Here is a 25,991-nt window from a genome sequence, read left to right as displayed (position 1 = left end):
CAGCGGAAAAAGCCAATTTCTGTCAGTCACCCCCTTGCCCGGTGTCTGACAGCTGGCGTGGTGGAACTGTTAGCTCGCCAGCTGTTACCATACAAGCTGGTGGACTCTGAGGCCTTCCGTGAATTTGTGGCCATTGGGACACCGCAGTGGAAGATACCAGGCCGCAATTATTTCTCTAAAAAGGCGATACCCAAACTATACCATGAAGTTGAGAGGCAAGTGGTGTCATCTCTGGCACACAGCGTTGGGTCAAGGGTCCACCTGACCACGGATGCCTGGTCTGCCAAGCACGGTCAGGGCATGAACATAACTTACACAGCCCATTGGGTCAACCAGGTGACCGATGACAAGCAGGGAGTACGTGGCTGTGCAGCGGACCAACTTGTGACACCTCCACGGCTTGCAGGCAGGCCTCCTGCCACCTCCTCTCCTCCTGCTACATCCTCTTCGCTGTCGTCCTCCTACTCCTCCTTGGCTGAGTGGCAGTTCAACTCTACTGGTGCTGCAATCTCCTCTCCAGCTACACAGCCGCATCTCCCCAGGGCCTATGCTGCATGCCAGGTACGACGGTGTCACACCACCTTAGACATATCTTGCCTCAAAGCGGAGAGTCACACTGGAACAGCTCTCCTGGCTGCTCTTAACAAACAGGTGGATCAGTGGCTGACCCCGCACCAGCTGGACATCGGCAACGTGGTGTGTGACAACGGCAGCAATCTCCTTTCCGCTTTGAATTTGGGAAAGCTGACACATGTACCCTGCATGGCACATGTGCTGAATCTAGTCATTCAAAGATTTGTTTCAAAGTACCCAGGCTTAGAGGATGTCCCGAAGCAGGCCAGGAAGTTGTGTGGGCATTTCAGGTGGTCTTACACGGCCATGGCTCGCTTTTCGGACATTCAGCGGAGAAACAACTTGCCGGTGAGACGCTTGAATTGTGATAGCCCGACTCGCTGGAATTCGACCCTGGTCATGTTCTCACCTGCTGGAACAGGAGAAAGCCGTCACCCAGTACCTGTACAATTACAGTAAAAGGACACAATCTGGGGAGATGGGGATGTTCTGGCCCAACCACTGGACACTGATGCGAAATGCATGCAGGCTCATGCGGCCGTTTGAGGAGGTGACCAACCTGGTGAGTCGCAGTGAAGGCACCATCAGTGACTTGATCCCGTACGCTTACTTCCTGGAGCGTGCCATGCATAGAGTGGTGGATCAAGCTGTGGAGGAGCGTGAAGAGGAACAGTTATGGCAGGAACAGTAGTGGGTGCAATTTTCATCAGAATCAGATGTTTCCTCAACACCTGCGGCAGCACAGAGGGGGGAGGAGGAGGAAGAGTCGTGTGGGGAAGAGGAGTCCGACTCGGATGATGATGAAGGTGTTTCTTTGGAGGAGGAGGAGGCGGCGGCAGAAGAACAACCGCAGCAGGCATCACAGAGGGCTTGTGCTGCTCGATGTTCCCGTGGTATGGTTCGTGGCTGGGGGGAGGAGGAGGACTTACGTGACGTTACTGAAGAAGAGCAAGAGGAGATGGATAGTACGTCTGCATCCAACTTTGTGCAGATGGCATCTTTCATGCTATCCAGCCTGTTGAGGAACCCCCGTATAAAAAAACTCAAGGGGAATGAGCTGTACTGGGTGGCCACACTACTAGACCCTCGGTATAGGCACAAAGAGATGCAGCACATGCAGAACAAGCTGGCAACTATGTTTTACAATGCATTTAAGGGTGATGTCACAGCACAACGCAATAAAGGTACCACTGCCAGTAATCCTTCTCCCGTGTCCACGCAGGCAAGGACAGGACGCTCCAGCGGTCTCATGGTGATGTCGGACATGCAGACATTCTTTAGTCCAACGCCTCACCTTAGCGCTTCTGAATCCCCCCTTCACCAACACCTGGACCGGCAGGTAGCCGACTACCTGGCCTTAACCTCTTGAGGACCATGGGCTTTACCCCCCCTAAAGACCAGGCTATTTGTGTCAAAAAAGGCCACTGCAGCTTTAAGGCCAAGCTGCAGGGCCACACAACACAGCACACCAGTGATTACTCCCCCCTTTTCTCCCCACCAACAGAGCTCTCTGTTGGTGGGGTCTGATCGCCCCCCCACCCCCAGTGTTTGTTTGTTGGTTGTAAATATTGTGTCTTTTTTTAAAATAAATGTGCATTTTTTTCCCCTTTCTTTTCCCTCCCTCCCACCCCACAGCCAGCCAATAACGGCGATCGGCTGTCATAGGCTTCTGCCTATGAGAGCCGATCACTCTCTAGTGTCCCATGGGGACAGCCGTTTCACTCGGCTGTATCCAGTACAGCGCTGCTGCAGATCACAGTGCTGTACAATGTAACAGTCTCCCGAGCGGCAACCGTCGCTTGGAGACTGAAGGCGGAGCTCCGGTCCCCTTTTATCAAGGCGTGATAAAGGTGGACCCTGCGAGGCCCCCAAAACAATTGTCGGCTAACAATAGGCCCTGCAAGGGATGCAGCCGCAGGGGGGTCCAGAAGCCAAAGGGGGCCCCATGAAGGGGGAGAAGTTTCTTTTTCCTGTCCTGAGAAACTGACAACTAAGGGCATGGAGAGAGAAAAAATTCTTCTCTCTCCACAATTGTTCTAATGACTGCGTCTGCTCAGCCACTGATAAGGAATCATACAAAGTTTTGCAGACAAAGATTTGTAGACAGTCCCATTTCAGTGTTCAGCAGGGTCTTGTGCTTTGAAAAACACATTCAAGTGTGCACTAGCCAATTGAATAACATTGGTTCTCAGTTTACCTGTGCCCAAAGGGGGAAGGGCTTGGGGTAGGGGGCCCCATCCCAAGATTTGCAGGTGGGCCCAGTGATTTCTAGTTACGCCCCTGTGTCGGCTACTTTATTGTGGATACTGATGGCTCAGTGTTAATAATATGTCGTCCAGGAATAGACTTAATTTGTATTCATACGAGCCAATTTTAATGCCCATAATTTCCTGAGATTTGCAAATTTGTATGGCAAGGGGTTCCATGACTGGGGCGAAGATACCAGGGGAGAGAGGACATCCCTGTCTGGTACCTCTTTGAATTGGGAATCGTGTCTGCGTTAGAGAGGATAGTTTGAGATAAGCCAAGGAGAATGAAAAAAGAGCCCGAATAACGTTGAGGAAATCTCCTGAAAAACCAAATTTATGTAAAGTTGAGAGGGCCATTTTATTTAGGTTGAACGCCTTTTCCATATCCAAGGTCACTCACAATTGCTAGGTTTTGTGATGTGCATTTGCAATAATGTTGAATATTGATTATTTTGCGGATATTGTCGGGAGATTGCCTCATGGGCATCTTTATGGACTAGGGCTGGTAGGAATTTGTTAAGACTGGTAGATAGTATAGTTGTAAAGAGTTTATAGTCTACTCCTAATAAAGAGATAGGCCTATAATTTTTAGGAATAAGTGGGTCACATTGTGGTTTGGGTAGAACTGTCACTGCTGAGGATAGAGATTCGGGGGGGGGGGGGGGGGGGGGTCATTATGAAGTTAAGAAATTTTAATAGATATGGGGAGAGTTTGTTCTTGTACCTTTCACAGTAGAGTGCCGAGAGGCCGTCCAGTCCAGGTGCTTCCCCTCTTCTTAGTTTTTTAATTGCATTGTGAAATTCCTCAACTGATATGGGAAGGTTTAATGATTTAACAGACTCAGGGGCCAGAACTGTTGTTATTACATGATTTAAGAAAGTGTCTTTCTCAGTTTGCACTAATTTTAAAGGCAAAGAAAAATGAACTGCTAATTAACTGCTTTCCTTCCACGGCAGCTGCAGGGAGTGGGCCGACCCCTGGAGGGAGGTGGGAGTGATCATTTAATGATGTTATATGTATTTAAAGAGGCGGGAGGTGGATCTTCTGGGGGCAGATGGGACACAGAGTCATGTTCTCTGCCAAATGACATGGCTCTGTGTCCCCCAGCTGCCGCTCTCTGCCCCCCACCGCCGCGCTGTAGCCCCCTGAGTTTTGCGACAAGATTTGTTGCTAACTCCAAGGTAAACAGAGGGGAGAGGAATTCCCGGTTTAAAACGCCCAACAGGGCAGCTCTTTCCCCCTGGCCGCGCCTCCTGCAGCTCTCCACCTCCCTGCATGCTATGAGAGAGACACAGTCTCTCAGTACATCGTCGTGACCCAGGGGTCACGCAAGTGAAAGTAGGCCACAGGAGCGGCGTTTTTTGCGGCTACCTGATCCGCTCAGCCCTGCGGATCAGATAGCCTACATTTTCTTTATTTTTTGAGCCCACCTTGGGCTTTCTTTAAAGAGAACCTGTACTGAGTAAAAATATTTAAAATAAACACATGAGGTAACTTCAAATGAACATTACATAGTTACCTTGCCATCAGTTCCTCTCAGAAGCTCACCATTTTCTTCTGACAATAATCCCTTCCAGTTCTGACAACATTTTGTCAGATCTAAAATATATCAGTTGCTGTCAGTAAAATATCAGTTGCTGTCAGTTATAGCTGAGAGGAAAACTGATGCACCAGGTAATGTCCATGTTTCCCTATGGCTCAAGTGGGCGATGTTACAGTTTAACTGTGTGCTGACCAGAAAGCTGTTATGGGTAATGGCCATTTTCAAAATGGAGGACGGAAAATTCCCTTGATCACAGTGAACAAACAGGACACGGGACAGGAGAAAGACACTAAGAAGTAGACTACATGGAAGGTAAGTATGACTTGTGAATGCTTATTTTGAATTTTAATTTTCAGTTCAGGCTTTCTTTAAGGATATGGATTTGTATGTGCATTATTTCTTGACGAAAGCTAAAGAGCCAAAACCCTGGTGTTGAGAATGCCTGTTTTATATGCTAATAAACAATAAATTATCCTGTGAGTATAACCTTAGAGTGTGCATGGTTAAGTTTTAGCGCAGTCTGCACTACGCTGTACACTCTTCCTCTTCCCACCTCCAGCCTGACTCAGAGCCAGCTGATCGGGACTGATTGATAGGATACACTGCCGACACGTTGAGGAGCGTGCGGTTGAAAGGAGACTGTTATTTCATACCTCCGAACATCTTCCACAGCTAGGACATCCTGCCTGTACAGCAGCTCAGGAGGGGTAAGAGAGACACATCTTGCTGTTTAACGAGTACCAGGAACATTTTGTTGTTTTACTATTTAGAAAGGAATTATTTACAGTAAGAGTGGCTAAAATATGGAATACCTTATCTCATGAAGTAGTTATGGCTAATTCTTTATCTGCATTTAAAGGGGGCTTGAATGCTTTCCTTCCATTGGAGGACATCCATGGCTATAATTACTAAGTATTTCCTGTGAGAGTTTATCCAGGTATTTTACCTGGCTGCCATCTGGAATGGGGAAGGACATTTTTTTCCCTTTTAATTCTAAATGACCAAGTCCTTTAAGGTTTTCTCACCTTTCTCTGGGTCTGTTGGGATATGTGCAGGAGTAGGACAAGTGTTTTTTTATTTTTTCTGGTTGGACTTGATGGACGGATTTTTCAGCCAAACCATGTGACCTGTACAGCTAAGGAGGAGGCTTATTTTTATACCTATAAAAAATAAATGGGGTTGATACTCAATCAAAACTGCATGATTGCAGCTACCTTGTCTCCACTATCTCATAATATGATGAATTTATTGAGACCAGGCACATTCCATCTTTATTTTATCTGTGTTAATTGCCATGGTTTCAAGCAGTCAAAACAAAACATGGGTTTTTCTCTTATCATGTGCATACCTGCCTTTGTAATGGACATTATAAAGTGTGACACAGATAGGGATAATGTTGTCAGTGCAAGAGTTCTGACATTCCTTTTATAATGTATTTCATCTGTAGCAGTTCCATGATCATTGTTGTAAAACGTAGGTGATGGTAACTTGGATGCCAGCGCTCTCATCCCATGCTTGTTTACAATAGTCTAATTAAAGACAATGTTTTACTTAATAATCCCACATCTACCTTTACACAGAGTGTTCAGGCACGAGTTACAGAAAAACGTGACTTCTTATCACACACACAGATTATATGTGCAAAATCCCTGATCTTATGCCTGGATTCTACTCTAAAGACAACCTGTCATGACAGAAATATGAAGGTTGCCAGTGATAATTTTCTTAAGTTAGCAGTTTACTCTGCCTCTTAGCAAAAGGGTGGCAAATTCCACCTGGTGCGGACACAGGAGCTAAAAGGGTGGCAAATTCCACCTGGTGCGGACACAGGAGCTAAAAGGGTGGCAAATTCCACCTGGTGCGGACACAGGAGCTCTTTGGACATCCTTTGGCCTGATAAGATGCCCAATAATAAGTGGTGAGGGTTTATGGTGCTATCGTATTCCCTCAATAATGGGACAGTTAGATGGACACCACACCACCATACTTAATGAATTCAGGGGTTTTCTAGCAGTCAGCACACCTTAAAGAGGAACTCCAGTGAAAATAATGTAGTAAAAAAAGTGCTTCATTTTTTTACCATAATTATGTATAAATGATTTAGTCAGTGTTTGCTCATTGTAAAATCTTTCCTCTCCCCGATTTACATTCTGACATTTATTACATGGTGACATTTTTATTGTGGGCAGGTTATGTAGCTGCTGCTAGCTGTTTTGGCTGTTAGAGACAGCTGTAAACAGCTAATTCCTGTCTGTGAACATTGTTACATTGTGGCAGTTTGCCCAGAGTACCGCAGTACTCAGAGCTTCTTGTGGGAGGGGTTTCAGCACAAAATCAGTCATACAGTGCCCCCTGATGGTCTGTTTGTGAAAAGCATTATATTTCTCATGTAAAAGGGGGTATCAGCTACTGATTGGGATAAAGTTCAATTCTAGGTTGGAGTTTCTCTTTAAAGAGAACCCGAGGTGGGTTCTAAGAATCCAATTAGCACACAGAGGCTGGGTCTGCATATAATGCCCAGCCTTTGTTGCTATACTGTGTGCTAATTGGAGTCTTAGAACCCACCTCAGGTTCTCTTTAAGCAGAAGGAAGAAGGATTGTTCAAATCTGTACAAACTAAAATCTGTAAAACCTATTTAATCAAATACATCCTTGACATGTAATAAACCACTCTGGCCCTTATTCAATTCACTTTTTCTCCTCAAGTTTTCTTCTAGGTGATATTTTTACACCTTATCAATAAAATGAGACCATAAAGAAGAGAATTGGCTCTTGGGTGCATGAAAAATTAGTGAATAAAATTAGTGAATATGAACTTTATTATAAATTAGTAGAAAAACACATAAAGACTATACAGTAATACATAAACCCCCCTAACACATTCTAAAATTAAACCTCCCCTCAGGTGACTGTCAAAGATGCCTGACATGTTTCGCCGCACTAGCTGCCTTTTCAAAGGCGAGACAGCAAAGAATGATATGATGAACTGATACTACGTTTCATTTGGCAATACATGATTGGAGATCTTGGATCCATGTTTAATATCAGAGCACCAGTTGCTTATTCATGATTACTACAGGCTCTGTGACTTCATGCTTAAATCTTTGCCAGTACATCAGCCTATATATGTCGCATGATTTTGCTGTCCAGCCATCACATTGAACGGCCTTCAATTATTCAATGAGTTTTTGGGGACTGCAGCCCCTTATTGATTCAGTGGAGCACATACCCAGCTGAGGGGAGGTTTAACATTTTAGAATGTGTTAGGGGGGTTTATGTATTACTGTATAGTCTTTATGTGTTTTTCTACTAATTTATAATAAAGTTCATATTCACTAATTTTTCATGCACCCAAGAGCCAATTCTCTTCTTTATGGTCTCATTATATATTTTTGTTGGCATGGTGCATGAGAAATTTTCACTCATCATCCTTCTTTTATAGAAGATTGATTACCTAGGTTTATTAATTCATTTGCTTGCTCACTAATCCTTACACTGAGTCGTTTATTCAATTTTATCAATAAAATGCCCTTTAACTACCTAAAGACCTCTCCACGCCCATGGTCATGGCCGCGGCAGCAGCCCTAGGACTGCCTAACTCCAATCGGCGTCAAGTCCTGGGGCTGCAGTTTGCAGGAGATCGCGCGCAGGCTGCATGCACATCTCCTGCTCGTGGGTGGAGTTCCGCCCCGCCTTCAGTCTCCGAGACTGTTAGACGGCGAAACCACCGTCTTTACATATAGTACAGCGCTGCGATCTGCGATCAGCTGCGTGTGACACAGCTGTCCCCCTAGGGGACAAGAGAGTGATCAGCTCTCATAGGCAGAAGCCTATGACAGCCGATCTCCAGGATTGGCAGGCTGGGGGGGGGGGGGGGTGGAGGGGATTTAAAAAATAATAATAAAGAAAATAGCCAAAAATAAAGAAAAAAAAACCATAAATATTTATTTAAAAAAAAAATTAACATGGGGGGTGGGGGGGGGGGGGGGGGTTGGGGGGGGGGGGGGGAGTTATCAGACCCCCACCGACAGAGAGCTCTGTTGGTGGGGAGAAAAGGCAGGGGAATCACTTGTGTGCTGTGTTGTGCGGCCCTGCAGCTTGGCCTTAAAGCTGCAGTGGCCAATTAGCAAAAAAGGGCCTGGTCTTTAGGGAGGTTTAACACTGCGGTCCTCAAGTGGTTGAACCACCAGCAAGCCAGAATGATTGTGAGAGTTTTTTCACCTACTTTTTGGTACTTTTTCAATTGCAGTTTCAATTGCAGAGTGCTAAAATGTTATATTAAGCAGAAGATTAAAAATTCACCTAGGGCAAAAACTAAAGTGAATAAGGACATTTGGGTGGTGCCTACTCTCTTCCCCCCCCCCCCCCCTGCATTAGTAATGGTTCATTTCCGTGTGCTCCCTGCGCATGGTAAGTTTACCGCATTTTTGTGCATCAAGCCCTACAGTGGCTTGCAAAAGTATTCGGCCCCCTTGAAGTTTTCCACATTTTGTCATATTACTGCCACAAACATGATTAAATTTAATTGGAATTCCACATGAAAGACCAGTACAAAGTGGTGTACACGTGAGAAGTGGAATGAAAATCATACATGGTTCCAAACATTTTTTACAAATCAATAACTGCAAAGTGGGGTGTGCGTAATTATTCGGCCCCCTGAGTCAATACTTTGTAGAACCACCTTTTGCTGCAATTACAGCTGGCAGTCTTTTAGGGTATGTCTCTACCAGCTTTGCACATCTAGAAACTGAAATCCTTGCCCATTCTTCTTTGCAAAACAGCTCCAGCTCAGTCAGATTAGATGGACAGCATTTGTGAACAGCAGTTTTCAGATCTTGCCACAGATTCTCGATTGGATTTAGATCTGGATTTTGACTGGGCCATTCTAACACATGGATATGTCTTGTTTTAAACCATTCCATTGTTGCCCTGGCTTTATGTTTAGAGTTGTTGTCCTGCTGGAAGGTGAGCCTCCGCCCCAGGCTGAAGTCTTTTGCAGACTCCAAGAGGTTTTCTTCCAAGATTGCCCTGTATTTGGCTCCATCCATCTTCCTATCAACTTTGACCAGCCTCCCTGTCCCTGCTGAAGAGACGCAACACAGAGCATGATGCTGCCACCACCATATTTGACAGTTGTGATGGTGTGTTCTGACTGATGTGCAGTGTTAGTTTTCTGCCACACATAGCATTTTGCATTTTGGCCAAAAAGTTCCATTTTGGTCTCATCCGACCAGAGCACCTTCCTCCACATGTTTGCTGTGTCCCCCACATGGCTTGTGGCAAACTGCAAACGGGACATCTTATGCTTTTCTGTTAACAATGGCTTTCTTCTTGTCACTCTTCCATAAGAGCCAACTTTGTGCAGTGCACAACTAATAGTTGTCCTATGGTGAGATTCCCCCACCTGAGCTGTAGATCTCTGTAGCTCGTCCAGAGTAACCATGGGCCTCTTGGCTGCATTTTTCCTTGTTCGGCCGTGAGTTTAGGTGGACGGCCTTGTCTTGGTAGGTTTACAGTTGTGCCATACTCCTTCCATTTCTGAATAATCGCTTGAACAGTGCTCCGTGGGATGTTCAAGACTTTGGAAATCTTTTTGCAGTCTAAGCCTGCTTTAAATTTCTCAATAACCTTATCCCTGACCTGTCTGGTGTGTTCTTTGGGCTTCATGGTGTTGTTGCTCCCAATATTCTCTTAGACAACCTCTGAGGCTGTCGCAGAGCAGCTGTATTTGTACTGACATTAGATTACACATAGGTGCACTCTATTTAGTCATTAGCACTCATCAGGCAATGTCTATGGGCAACTGACTGCACTCAGACCAAAGGGGGCCGGATAATTATGCACACTCCACTTTGCAGTTATTGATTTGTAAAAAATGTTTGGAATCATGTATGATTTTTGTTCCACTTCTCATGTGTACACCACTTTGTATTGGTCTTTCACGTGAAATTCCAATAAAATTGATTCATGTTTGTGGCAGTAATGTGACAAAATGTGGAAAACTTCAAGGGGGCCGAATACTTTTGCAAGCCACTGTATGGGCTTGATTGACAAAAGAGTGCTAACTGTTAGCACGGGCGAAAATTCGCGCGAAAACAGCAGTCCTAACAGTTAGCACTATTTTGTGAATCAAGCCCTATGTGTTTGAAAACATCAGTAAAATCATGTACAACTGAATAAAACCAGCCCATACTTTAGTAGTAATTAACATAAAAGGTACAAACCATGATTAATTCTGTATAGAGTCAAACCTAAAAAATAAATTGCTACATTACACATTACAGTTTTGTCAATCCATATAGGTCTGCTAACCTTATATCAGTTATGGTGTGTCTAGTATAAAGGGTATAATCATACACAGACAGCCCAGGAATATCAGTCTACACCACATGTGTCGAACTCCAGGCCTGGAGGGCCAGATCCATGCCAGTGTTTAGGATGGACTGAGAAAGAAAGGAATGTGTTCTACCTGATGGACCACACCTTTCCTGATTCAGACTCATCAATTCATTCGAGCTGTATCAAAAATGTGTGAGGATCTCGGCCCTCGTAGGACCGGTTTGACATACCTGGTCTACACTATGGGCTAGCTGCACACCGGACTGTTTGAGTGCGTTCATCTGTTTTGTTGAGAGAGATGGAAAATCTGATGAATCTTTAAACCTTCCAAAAAAGAAACACAAGGGGAGACCAGGAGCCAATAAATGCAGTGCAGAAAGTTAGTGTAACAGGAAATTTAGGATGATGCAAGATGGGTACTCGCAAATCTGGGTTGATCAATAGCAATTAATTAGATAGCATGCTGGGAAGTCCTGACCCGACTCGGGTATCAGATGCCAGACAGCAGTAGTTGCACTCTAAGTTAGAGATGGTGCCTATAAAATATGACCAATGTATGGACAGTGAGAGAAAGAGAGCATTGTCAGAATCTAAGCTTTCATAGTACTATACTAGAATAAAATTCTTGGTATAAATAGATTAGACACACACCATAATGATCATCTTAAAACAATAGTCTAACATCTTCTCTTCAATAATATTTGGTATTTATCTATGTATACACCATAAAACTTAGTATAATATGAGTGTTAATGCAAGGTTTAAATTAAAAGTCCTGCCATCAATTATATCTTGCCCAGGACCATAAAACTAAAAAGAAGTTTGCATGCCACTAAGACTGAGTTAGAACAAAATACTGTATATCTGAAATCTACATATAGTATATTTTTCCTGTATTTCATACCAGTTTTATGCTGAATACACACGGTTCGTTCCCGCATCGAATGTGCCGCTCGATTCCCGACGAATCGATTATTCCCGAACATTTTCAAGCGCATTTCAATGATTTTTAGGTCGATTGCCATGTAAAGTATGGCAAATCAACCTAACCATCCATCAAAACGCGAATTGGACATGTCGGAAATAAACAATTCGACGGGAATCGAGCGGCGCATCGACGGGAATCGAGTGCAGGAACGAACCGTGTGTATCCAGCATTAGAGTCATGTTATAATGTAATAAAATTATCATAATAACAAGAAACAATTTATGTATTCATCTATTTTTGACATCTGACCATCCATACATTGGTCATATTTACTAGGCACCTTTTCTGACTGACCTGATTCCTCAGGCTGCATCCCGTGAAACAGTTTGTTGATTATTTTCTGTGCTAATAAATTCCAAGATAGAGTGGTTGTTGTTTGAGAGAGGTAAGCCAATTATTTCCTCTCCCTTTTAAAACGTTTTCAAGTTGTTTTTTTTATTATATTGGGCATACAGTTACAGTGATTTATTTTGTGCTTAACATGCTCTAGATGAGCCATTTCATTATTTTTGTATCTTGTTTATTATGGTGTCTTTTTTACCATGGCTTCCTTACTGTGAAGAAGTGGAAATGTCTCTAAAATCAGCTTTTAAGTAAAAATCTATATCTATAAAATAGTCTAATCAGTATAGACAGGCAGTATGGGAAAGAATCAGAATCAGAATCAGAATCACCTTTATTCGCCCGGTGGGGACCGCACCCGGAATTTTTTGTGGACACACGGCAATTGGCATACAACATCGTCATGGTACAGATATTAGCTACATAGACACAACAGCAATTTGACAGACAGTACAGCAGTTGGCGTAGATCGGTAGTGCAAAAATAGCAACCTCAACTTCAACATGGTATATGGAATGATTAGGGGATGACAGTTGGGAGAGTGCATGAATTTAGTAGGACAACCGCTTGGGGAAAGAAGGTGTTTTTACTGTATGTCTGGTGGTTTTGATGAGAATGGTCCTATAACGGCGGCCTAATGGAAGGGGGTCGTAGAAGCAACTGCCCGGGTGAGAGGGGTCTTGAGTGATCCTGTTTGCCCTGGACCTCATTCTAGATGAATGAAGGATGTCCAAGGGTGGCAGGGGTGACCCTATAATCTTCTCAGCAGCGCTGATTACCCTCTGTAGTTTGTGCTTGTGCCTTGCGTTAGCCCCGGAGTACCAGACAATGATGGAGGAGCAAAGGACAGACTCAATGGTGGTAGAGTAGAAGCTGATCATTAGCTCCTGCGACATTCCGAACTTCTTTAGCTGCCTGAGAAAGAACAGCCTCTGCTGGGCTTTCTTTTGAGTTACGGAGGTGTTAATTTCCCACTTCAGGTTGTCCGTGATGGTGGTACCAAGGAACCGAGCGCTGTGTACCCTGGAGACCGCGGTACCATCAATGGAGACAGGACTGGGAGGCGGAGCGTTTCTTCTGAAGTCCACGATTAGTTCTACAGTTTTTGCCGTATTTAAAACGAGTTTATTTTCCTTGCACCACCCGAGGATCCGCTTGATCTCCTTGCGATATTCATGCTCACCATTTCCGCCTATGAGGCCTAGTATGGTGATGTCATCCGCAAACTTGATGAGCTTGACAGAGTCAGCGGATGTGGTGCAGCTGTTCGTGTACAATGAGAAGAGAATCAGGGACAGCACACACCCTTGCGGGGCACCAGTGTTGGTGATTCTAGGACTGGAGTAGCAGCTGCCAATCCTGACTAACTGCGACCTGTTAGTAAGGAAATCTTTGATCCAGGTGCACAGCTTCGGGTCAACACCGAGTCTTACCAGGTCGTCATACAGGATGGTCGGACAGATGGTGTTGAAAGCAGAGCTGAAGTCCAGAAGCAGGATCCTGGCGTAGGAGTTGGGTTTATCTAGATGTTCCATGATGTGAGCTAGGCTGATGTTAATAGCATCCTCAACAGACCGGTTAGCCCTGTATGCGAATTGCAGGGGGTCAGTTTTGGTGGCGGTGTGCCCCTTCAGATAGGAGAGAACCAGTCTTTCAAAGGTTTTCATGATGATTGGCGTTAGGGCAACCGGTCTGTAGTTATTTAGATCTGAGACACCTGGCTTCTTGGGGACCGGAATGATGTTAGCTTTCTTGAAGCAGGAAGGGACCTTGCTCACTGTCAGGGATTTGCTGAAGATTGAAGTGAGGATCGGGGCTAGCTGGCTTGCACAGGTTTTCAGGCAGGTTGGGGATATGCCGTCCGGGCCTGGAGCCTTCCTGGGGTTGAGCTTCTGGAGGTGCAGTAGTACGTCAGCCTCCCGGACGATTACCGGTGTCTGGGGGGCAGTGGCAGCTTGCGGAGATGTGGCGAGAGGCTACCTGGGTGAGTACTAGGTCCCCGGAGTGGGTGGGTTGATGCTCGAACCTGCAATAGAATTTGTTGCGCTCGTCTGCTAGTGCGATGCTAGGAAGTGTGTGTTAGTAAGGGGGCTTGAAATTAGTGGCTGCCCTAAGGCCTTTCCTGACGTCTCGTGTATTGTTGGACTGCAGGTCCTGTCTTAGCTTGTTTGCGTAGTCCCGCTTTGCTACTTTCAGCTCTCGATTCAGGGAGTTCCTGGCTTCCCTGAACTCCTCTGGGGTGCCGGATTTGTGTGCTTCCTCTTTGATTTTCCGTAGGTGGCGTAACCTGCCATTAAACCAGGGTTTATTGTTTGGGAAGACTTTGACGTTCGACGTTGGGATGCATGTCTCCTCACAGAAGCGGATATAGGAGGTGACATTCTCCGTTCATTCGTCTAGGCAGGGAGCTTCCAGGACCGACCAGTCAGTGCTGTCAAAGCAGGCTTGTAGTTGACCCTTAGCCTCCTCAGTCCACTTTTTAACCGTCCTGACAGTCGGCTTTGAGGTTTGAAGGAGCCTTCTGTAGGTTGGGATCAGGTGGATTAGGCAGTGGTCGGAGTTGCCTAGGGCAGCCCGGCGGGTAGCCTTGTACGCATCTTTGAGGACCGTGTAGCAATGGTCTAGGGTGTTTTGGTTCCTGGTGGGGCAGGTGACGTTTTGCTTGTATCGAGGCAGCTCCTGGCGGAGGTTCGCCCTATTAAAGTCCCCTAATATGATGAAGAGGGAGTCCGGGAGGGAGGTCTCCCACTGTGTTATGGTGTTGCTGATAGTGCGCAAGGCGTTCTTGGTGTCTGCATCTGGGGGGATGTAGGCACCTGCTAGGACATAGGAGGTGAACTCCCTTGGCGAGTACTGAGGCCTGCAGTTGATAAGTAGAAGCTCAGCATCTGGAGAGCAACTTTTGTGCAAGATGGTTGTGTTTGAGCACCAAGCACCGTTGATGTAAAAGCAGATTCCGCCGCCCTTACTTTTCCCTGTGAGAGAGGGGTCGCGGTCTGCTCGGAAAAGATTGAAGCCCGGTAGGTTGAGGGAGTTGTCCGGGACGTTGTCGTTTAGCCAGGTCTCAGTGAAGGAGAGAATCGGGGAGTTGCTTCTGATTGAAGGTTTGCTCCCAAGTAGTAGGAGCAACTCGTCTAGCTTGTTCGGCAGGGAGCGGACATTTGCTAGTAGAATGGCTGGGATGGGAGACCGCAGGCCCTTCCTCTTCAGTCTAACCTGAGCACCAGCCCTCCTGCCCCTAGGCCGAAATCTGCTAGTGCTGTACCATTGGTCGATCTAGGACCGAACTGTGTCCCAGAATGGCAGTACCTGGGCCTGTGTCTCCCATTTCAGGAGCTCCTATCTAGTGTAGGAGATGGTAGGGGGAATGGGACTGTCCATCAGGTATTTTGGCCCGCGTTGAAACAGATTACAACCTGTTATATGGTATCGGGTTGCGCAGTTAATGAGTGAGGGCATCAGAAGCGCAGAAGTAGAGTAGGAGCATCCTGCAGTCCGCACTGCAGGCTAGCATTGGTGTGAAACAGTCCGTTTAAGGAAAGCAGGAGCAAACAGTTTATGGCATGCAGTTTGGGGTGGGGGGCATTCAGCATATACAAACAGCATCAGCTAGCATCCATAAAAAGAATCCATAAAAAGTTAATTCCCGGGTATTTAGGAAGCAATGGGTTTGCGTTTGAATGCAAAAATGACCCTACATGGGGGAAGGATGGTGTGACAGAAAACCTATTAAACAAAGATTTATACTTAAATGGGAAAAAAGCGCTTAGAGGATGGATTTAGAACTATGACAATGATCAGTTGGTTAAGGAAACTTTGGAAGGAAATCCACAAACGCTTTATAAGTGCAGATCCCTATAAAACTGAGAAGGAATTAGATACATTTAATTATTTAATTTATAATGATGTGATATACACACAATAGCAGATGAAATAAATGAAACAAAGTATATTTCCAAAATATATAAAGGACTGAACATTTCAATGACTTGCTAGGATGCACTTAAAGTCATTCCAGGAGTGGACATGGGGGAGTAAGACTGAGAAGGAGGCATCTAGCAGCACAAGACCTTCTTCGTCCACTACACCTCAACATCTGTTCTTTGAAAAAAAAGAAAAGAAAAAAAGGGAGGACAAAAAGAGAACAAGGAAATGGGGAGAGGGATTTAGAGTTAGGAGAGGTAACCTAAATTGATGTAAAGTTAAACCTTTCCTCCGAGACAGAGCAGGTAATGGTAAAGAATGATGATAATCCCTTTACTTTCAGTGTATGGGGAACCAAATAACAAGAGAAATCTGTTGTGATAGTCTTCACTAATGTGAAAGAAAGAATGAGTTTGGCTAATCCGGACACCTTACATGAAGAAAGCAAATTGGATGAGAACATGAATGACATAAAATATACATATATAAATTGCTCAGGAAGAAATCTAACTATATAACACCCCCCCCCCCCACACACACACACACACACCACCACCACCACCACCACCACCACCACCACCACTGTAGCATCTAATACCAATGTTTCAGTACTTGGACTGGGACTAAATTGATATAAACAGAATAAGCCAACTCACAACCCACATAATTCTATGGGCCTGCTCCCAGTATTAACCATTTAAGTGTTCTGGACGTAGAGGCTACGTCCAGAAAGCCATGTGCGCTCCCGCGTGCTTCCGCGGCCAATCGCGTGTGTGCACTCGCTCCTGGCTGCGGATCTTTAGCCCAGGAATCAATGAATCGGGACATGGTGCCCAATCATGGATTCTTTTTGCCGGCAGAAAAAGCGACCGCTTCTCTCGGAAGCCTCGCTTTTTCTTCCTCTTACGTCCCTCTAAGCATACATGTTACCCTTAGAGTGACATCATGTAAAAAAAACTCAAGGTTGCCATCTTGTGGCCAAAAAGTAAAACTACATCCACATGTAAAAAAAATAATAATAAATAAACACATATTTACATAAAAAAATTACTATTTACATCCCGCCCTCCCAAAAATACCCGAATAAAATGTTTAATAATAAAAAAAACACGTAAATATTTACCTAAGGGTCTAAACTTTTTAAATATTTATGTAAAGGTAAAATATTTATTTTTTTTATCATTATAAGCTTGTAAATAGTGATGGATGCAAAACGGAAAAAATGCACTTTTATTTCCAAATAAAATATTGTCGCCATACATTGTGATAGGGACATAATTTAAACAGTGTAATACCCGGGACTATTACGCAAATACAATACGTGGGTTTTAATTATGGAGGCATGTATTATTTTAAAAAATAATGGCTGAAAACTGAAAAATTATGAATTTTCTCCATTTTTTTCTTATTCTTCCTGTTAAAATGCATTTAAAGTAAAGTAGCTCTTAGCAAAATGTACCACCCAAAGAAAGCCTAATTGGTGGCGGAAAAACCAAGATATAGATCAGTTCATTGTGATAAGTAGTGATAAAGTTATAGGCTAATGAATGGGAGGTGAACATTGCTCGGATGCATAAAGTGAAAACGACTAAAGGCTGAAGTGGTTAAAGTCTATGGCCAGTCTCCATTGCAGTTCACAGTCATTATAACGCATTATTGCGCTTGCGTTATACAACTGTATACAACTGACCACTGTGAACCTAGCCTTATATCTAGATAAAATAACACAGAAGGAATATATGGTGTTAAGAGAATTACAGGAAGCCAAAGAGTTTATAATTAAACAGAGCGATAAGTGTGGGAATGTAGTTTTGTGGAATAAGTCAACAGAAGTTTATAGACATTTCAATGACAAAACAACATATAAAACATTGGAACACACTTCATTTCCAGATATACATAGTTGATAATTTGAATTGCCTGTTGTAAAGGGCTGTGTATGAAGGTTATATTAATAACAAAGAATGGGGGTATAATGGGGCAGGTAATATGGGTGCGATTCACAGTCCAAGGAAATAAGTGCCGCTACAGGCACCCATGTTAAATCACTGAATTACTGGCTACAATCAGTAAGTTGGATGCCAGAGGTGCCCCAGAAGATAGTGACAGGGAAGATACGCTACATTGAAGTGGAACTTTGTAGCAATGGTGCTGAGCACCCTGGCAATGGTGGAGTTCAGCTCCATCATAACAGAATGCAGTAGTGACTAAAACAGTGTTGAAGACAAGGGTGGAGTTTGGCTACCCATGTAGCCGAACTATGTAGCGAGGGGGATAGTGGCAGTGTTGGATTTAGGTGTTGGTATGGAAAAGATTAGTGTTAGGTTTAGGTAGGGGTGTTAATGTTAGGCATAGATGGGGAAGGTTAGTGTTAGGCGTAGGTAGGGGCTTTGTGTTAGGCATATATCCAGGGAGATAAGCGTGAGAATGGGATAAGATAGGCCATTGGTAGAATACTGGTAACACCAATACTATTCCACTATTGATAATAGGTGATAGTAGAATATGTATAAAATTACCAATATTCTACTATCAGCAATATCTTGCACCCATTTTTTCTTACGGCACTTTCTAAATGTACGCAAATAAAGGTAGACCAATATAAATTCCCACTGTTTTATATAAGACTCGTACTCTATGAAAATAGATAGTGGATCCAGGCTTTCCTACAGTTGTTCCTATAAGCAGTCCATTGCAGAGTATTGGATACATGTTGATGAAAATCTAAAGTTGATTGCATGTTTGTGAACCTAATTTCACTCAACATTTTTGATAGGTAGGGTGGAATTAGCAGCATGAGGTCTGTACTTTGTGTACAGTTCCAGTGACCTGTACACACAGAATAGATAGTTCCATAGAAAGAAAAATGATGGCATTAAATGTATACACAACTCGGCAGGACCAGGTATCTGAAATGGCTGTCAGGTAGTAACTCTTGTAACAACCACTATGTCTGCACGCTTATCCAATTGAAAGGTATTCTTTTTAACCCAGTGCCTGGATCTATTCATACGATTCAGGGCCCGTTTCCACTATCGCGAATCCGCATGCGGGCAACGCATGCGGATTCGCACAGTCAGTACAAGTGGATGGGACTGTTTCCACTTGTGCGTTTCCCCGCACGTTTTTCTGTGCAGAAAAAATCTGCAGGGTAGGGGCCTCAGAATTCGCCTGCGTGTGGAATGCAGGCGAATCGCACGCAATGTATTTAATAGGGAAATCGCATGCGTTTTCCCCATGCGTTTTTTGCAGCGATTTCGCATGCGATTTCGCATAGGTACCCATGTTAATTCACACATGCAGTGACATGGTTAAAATAGCATACAGCCTTACCTATGCGAAATCGCATGCGAAATCGCGGCAAAAAACGCATGCGGAATCGCACCCGCATGCGATTTGCCTGCGGTGATTCGCCGGCGATTTCGTAACGCTATAGTGGAAACGGGCCCTAAGGAAAAAGAATAGAGCTGCCAGGAAATTGGGAATGTCTTTGTTTGCACAGAACTATCACCTAACTTAATTCTTTACCTTCCTCTGCGCCTTCAGGTGAATCAAAGGCAGAAGGTGGTCAGGATGATCTCTGTGTGCCCTTTCTAGCTTCTCCATGATTATCTCCTGTGGGTAATGTAGGAATAGGGGGAGGAGTTTGGGCAGCTCAAAGACTGCTGTTCAGTACAACCAAGTAGTATCTGGCATAAGCATAGTTAGTTACCACTGTAAACACAGACAATCGGGTAATAACAAAAAAATTATTCAAAACGATTGAGTTCTAATGCAGAAAACCTTGTGACTTGCAAATTTTGATATACATACATAATGTATAATAATGTATTTATTAGGTGATACATAATGTATAATACAATGTATATTAGCAAGGGGACCTACACCCCAGCCTAATTAAATGAACATTAAGGGAAGTTAAAAAAGCACACACATAGAATGGCATACACATATAATACAATAACATAATTATTAGTTAATTAATATGGGGAAGATGACTCCAAATATAAGTCATGCATAATTAATATACAAGAAAAAGAGCCAATGTTTATAAATATTGCATATTCTACTGCAGGGAACGTGCTTAGTGCAATTGAATTATATACATAGATACTGTATATAGAAAAATATATAAAATAATCAAAAAATATATATGATCACTGAGTTATTCCCAAAAATAAATAAATCTACAGCCTCCGATGAAGCAGCTAGGGCCACGATACTAGTAAGTGGTGGCATCTTACCTGTTTATGGGTGGGTCAAGTCAGGGCACTGATTTCATGGTCAGGAATATCACTTTTCATTGGTAAGTTCAGAAACATCTTGTACTTAGGTCTGTTATAGCTGTTTCTATACTTTCTATACTGCCAGCAAAGTACTTTGCAGTTCAGTTGATGTCTTTTTGGGACAGTTTATGCATATCTGTTCTTTGATTCATTAATAGTAGATGCTCAGCAGACATATACATTTTTGTAATTGTTGTTTATTATATTTTTATATATAGGTGAGGTGTTTTTAATTTCCTTATTACCATTTAGTTGACTCTTGGGCTTTTGGATTAGTACTGACTAGAACGCTAATAAAAACTAGCATTTTTGCCTGGTTAGAGTAGAGCTCACCAGATTGGGGACACTTTGGCACACTTGGTGAGCTTAAGTGCGTAAAAGCGTAACCAAGAAACCCTGTCACTGTTTTCCTGTTGTGTGCTGCAGCCCCTCTGTATTTATATATTTCTTATGGAGACTAGGGATCTCCAGTGCTGTGTGCATGCTTTGCATAGTTTTGCATATAATTTGGTTTGTGCTGCTCATCCCTTGGCTTATATTATTTTCCCTGTGAGCGTGCATAACCACGCCCACCTCTAGCACAGTTAAAATGAAAGTCCAAGCAAAATAAAAAAATGAGTTTCACTTACCTGGGGCTTCTACCAGCCCCATGCAGCCATCCTGTGCGCTCGTAGTCACTCACTGCTGCCCCAGTCCCCCGCTGGCAGCTTGCCGACCTCGGAGGTCAGCGGGCCGCATTGCATACATTTTTACGCATTCCCGCTAGTGCAGGAACATTAACACATACATTTTTACGAGTTACTGGTTCACTGCGTAAATTTTTACGCATTGAACCAGTAATGCGTAAAAATGTATGTGTTAATGTTCCTGCACTAGCGGGAATGCGTAAAAATGTACGCAATGCGGCCCGCCGACCTCCGAGGTCGGCAAGCTGCCAGCGGGGGACTGGAGCAGCAGTGAGTGACTAAGAGGGCACAGGATGGCTGCATGGGGCTGGTAGAAGCCCCAGGTAAGTGAAACTCATTTTTTTATTTTGCTTGAACCAGGGGAGGACTGGGAACTTTTGGCCTGGGGGGAAACACAAACCAGAAGCCCATTATCATGGCAGCCTCAGCCCAAATGACATCACACACGCACCCCATGTCGTATATGCCAGTAGTCATGTGGAGCGCCAATGCGGAAATACAGAAAGAACACTCTAGGGACAGCGTGGCAGGTAAAGAACAGGCATGAGGGGGGGGGGGGGGGCTTATCTGTATTGCAGTCCCACATTAGACAGGCTACTTGCCTGTAGTTTGACTCCTGTCCCTGCCAGTCTCTCACACAAGTCAGAAAGCAACCCTCACCAGGATTGCACTTTTACTTAGCTTTCCTGTATAACAAGAAGACACAGCCAGCCAGCACTAAGGGAAGACGGGAACAAAGGTGAATGAGGGAGAGCTGGTGCCCACCAACAGTGTGTCTGAGTGTTTTTCAAATCGACAGTTTTTCGAAAAGCGCTTGGCTAATGTTACCCTATGACGGTGTTCTCATAGCAACGTTACACTGCATGTAGCATTTTTTTGAGCAATTCATTAAAAAAAATCGCTCTGAAAATCGCTTCACAAAATCACACTCACAAATTGCTAGCGATTGCTATTGCGATTTTGGCGTACACTAGCCCAGAGAGAGGAGGAGTGGAGAGAAATTGAGAATAGCCTGAGATGGAGCAGAGAGCTTATCTGTATTGCACATTACACAGAGGCTACTTGCCTGTAATAGGACTCCTGTCCCTGCCAGTCTCTCACACAAGTCAGAAAGTAGCCTTCCTGGAGTCTAGGGACTGTCAAAAACTTTTCAACTTGCTTATCTACACATGTAGTCATAATAACAATGGGGAGAGACCAGACAGATGTTTGCCCACGGACCATCCAGGCAAGCTCTGCATCATGCTGTGTATATTTACCAGCTTGCCTGCCCTCTGATTGCACTTTTACCAGCTAGCCTCAAGTTTCACATTGCCTTACAACAACAAACCTCAATACACCAGACACCAGACAGGCCCTAAATCACTGAATGAAAGGCAGCCTGGGGGGAGATTGCCTCCCTTCCCCCCTGGCCAGTCCGCCCCTGGCTTGAACCTTCCCTTTAAGCATATAAATGAGTGGAGCTCAGTGTTCATTCAGTAGCTAGTATGATGGTGAGGTGTTTTTAATTTCTTTTTTCCCATTTAGTTGACCCTTGGGCACGAGTCCCCCTGCTCTTGATAAAGCGGCATTGCTGCCGCGGAACCGGTGGAGATATCCGCCTGGGGCTCCCTCACTGCTCTGCTGCCGATCCATTGCACCATCCGGATAAGTATATTGCTTCCTTATGCTGTGTCCTTCCCTAGAGTACGCAGTATCATAGTCACAGGTCTGAGTGTCATTTTTTCACTACTTGCACCTGTTGATTAGTTTGTTTGATCATATTGCATCCTATATTTTATATTGCATCATATTGATGGTTGTCTATATACACTGTGTGTTCACCTTATCACTGTTAATTAAATACCATTGCACTATTTTCCAAGTTCTATACTGAACCCGGGTTCTATCACTAGGAGTAGCTCTGCATTGAGCACTCCATAGTGTGTCTTTTTCTGATTAAATTCAGTTATATTGTTTAATAATAGGCGCATATCAATTTATATATAAATGCTTATTGTGTATATGCATCTTTATTGTGATTATGATTGGCAGCATGACCGATTTTAATTGTTTTTAAACCATTGTTCTATAGTGATTTATTATGAATTGATACTAAATAATAAATATTGTACTTTTTGAATACTACAATTGTGTGGTGCTGTTTAAAAGGACTTGCTCCCCTTCTTTTGATTGACCCTTGGGCTTTTGAATTAGTTCCCACTAGAACGCTAATAAAAACTAGCAGTTTTTCATGGTTAGAGCAGGACTCACCAGATTGGGGACACTTTGGAGCAGTTGGTGAGCTTCCGCACGTTAAAGTGTAACCAAGAGCTCCTGTCACTTTTGTGTGCTGCAGCCCCTCTGTATATATATATATATATATATATATATATATGTACATATATATATATATATATATATATATATATATATAGATATATATGGGTATATATATATATATATATATATATATATATATATATATATACATATATATATATATATATATATATATATATATATATATATATATACAGGTCCTTCTCAAAAAATTAGCATATTTCATCTGACCAATAAAAGAAAAGTGTTTTTAAAACAAAAAAAAGTCAACTTTCAAATAATTATGTTCAGTTATGCACTCAATACTTGGTCGGGAATCCTTTTGCAGAAATGACTGCTTCAATGCGGTGTGGCATGGAGGCAATCAGCCTGTGGCACAGCTCAGGTGTTGTGGAGGCCCAGGATGCTTCGATAGCGGCCTTAAGCTCATCCAGAGTGTTGGGTCTTGCGTCTCTTAATTTTCTCTTCACAATATACCACAGATCCTCTATGGGGTTCAGGTCAGGAGAGTTGTCAGGCCAATTGAGCACAGTAATACCATGGTCAGACAGTAAACCATTTACCAGTGGTTTTGGCACTGTGAGCAGGTGCCAGGTCGTGCTGAAAAATGAAATCTTCATATCCATAAAGCTTTTCAGCAGATGGAAGCATGAAGTGCTCCAAAATCTCCTGATAGCTAGCTGAATTGACCCTGCCCTTGATAAAACACTGGACCAACACCAGCAGCTAACATGGCACCCCAGACCATCACTGACTGTGGGTACTTGACACTGGACTTCAGGCATTTTGGCATTTCCCTCTCCCCAGCCTTCCTCCAGACTCTGGAACCTTGATTTCCGAATGACATGCAAAAGTTGCTTTCATCCGAAAAAAAAGTACTTTTTTGAGCAACAGTCCAGTGCTGCTTCTCTGTAGCCCAGGTCAGGCGCTTCTGCCGCTGTTTCTGGTTCAAAAATGGCTTGACCTGGGGAATGCGGCACCTGTAGCCCATTTCCTGCACACGCCTGTACACGGTGGCTCTGGATGTTTCTACTCCAGATTCAGTCCACTGCTTCCGCAGGTCCCCCAAGGTCTGGAATCGGTCCTTCTCCACAATCTTCCTCAGGGTCCGGTCACCTCTTCTCGTTGTGCAGCGTTTTCTGCCACACTTTTTCCTTCCCACAGACTTCCCACTGAGGTGCCTTGATACAGCACTCTGGTAACAGCCTATTCGTTCAGAAATTTCTTTCTGTGTCTTACCCTCTTGCTTGAGGGTGTCAATGATGGCCTTCTGGACAGCAGTCAGGTCGGCAGTCTTACCCATGATTGCGGTTTTGAGTAATGAACCAGGCTGGGAGTTTTTAAAAGCCTCAGGAATCTTTTACAGGTGTTTAGAGTTAATTAGTTGATTCAGATGATTAGGTTAATAGCTCGTTTAGAGAACCCTATTATGATATGCTAATTTTTTGAGATAGGAATTTTGGGTTTTCATGAGCTGTATGCCAAAATCATCAATATTAAAACAATAAAAGGCTTGAACTACTTCAGCTGTGTGTAATGAATCTAAAATATATGAAAGACTAATGTTTATCAGTACATTACAGAAAATAATGAACTTTATCACAATATGCTAATTTTTTGAGAAGAACTTGTATATATATATATATATATATATACACATATATATACCCATAATTATTCATACGTCTGGCAAATTTTGACTTAAAGTTACTTCTATTTAACCAGCAAGTATTTTTTGGATGGGAAATTACATAGGTGTCTCTAAAAAAGATAATAAGACGATGTACAAGAGGCATTATTGTGGGGGGGAAAAAGCATTTCTCGCCTTTTATTTACATTTGTGCAAAAAGTGCCCAGTCCTAAATTATTCATACCCTTCTCAATAATCAATAGGAAAGCCTTTATTGGCTATTACAGCAATCAAATACTTCCTATAATTGCAGACCAGATTTTTGCATGTCTCCACAGGTATGTTTGCCCATTCATCTTTAGCAATGAGCTCCAAATCTTTCAGGTTAGAAGGTCATCTTGCCATCACCCTGATCTTTAGCTCCCTCCCCAGATTATCAATCGGATTCAAATCAGGACTCTGGTTGGGCCACTCCAAAACATTAATATTGTTGTCTGTTAACAATTTCTTCACCACTTTTGCTGTGTGTTTTGGGTCATTGTCATGCTGAAATGTCCACTGGTGCCCAAGGCCAAGTTTCTCTGCAGACTGCCTGATGTTGTCATTGAGAATCCTCATGTATTGATCTTTTTTCATAGTGCTGTTTACTGTGATTAGGTTCCCTGGTAGAGATGTAGCGAACGGTTCGCCGGCGAACATTGGGGGTTCGCGTTCGCCTGCGCCAAGCGAACTTTTCCGGAAGTTCGATTCGCCCCATAATGCACTATGAGGGTCAACTTTGACCCTCTGCATCACAGTCAGCAGGCACATTGTAGCCATTCAGGCTACAGTAAGCCCTGGAGCCCCACCCCCCTCTTATATAAGGCAGGGTCCGGCGGCCATTACACTCACTCGTGTGCCTGCTAGTGAGAGGAAAGGGACAGCTGCTGCAGACTTGTTCTTCTAGGGACAGATTAGTTAGGTTCTTGGCTGCTTAGTTTGCTCCTGGCTGATTGTTATTGCTTTTATAGCACCCTAGCACTTGTCAGAGCTCATCCTGTACTTTTTTTTTATACTGTGTGTCAAACTGACACTTTTGTTGCATGCACAGCCTTGCTAATTGATAATG

This window comes from Hyperolius riggenbachi, chromosome 2 (genome assembly GCF_040937935.1).
Source record: "Hyperolius riggenbachi isolate aHypRig1 chromosome 2, aHypRig1.pri, whole genome shotgun sequence".
Classification (NCBI taxonomy): Eukaryota; Metazoa; Chordata; class Amphibia; order Anura; family Hyperoliidae; genus Hyperolius; species Hyperolius riggenbachi.
The sequence above is the reverse complement of the archived record's forward strand: the minus strand, read 5'-3'. Positions refer to the sequence as shown.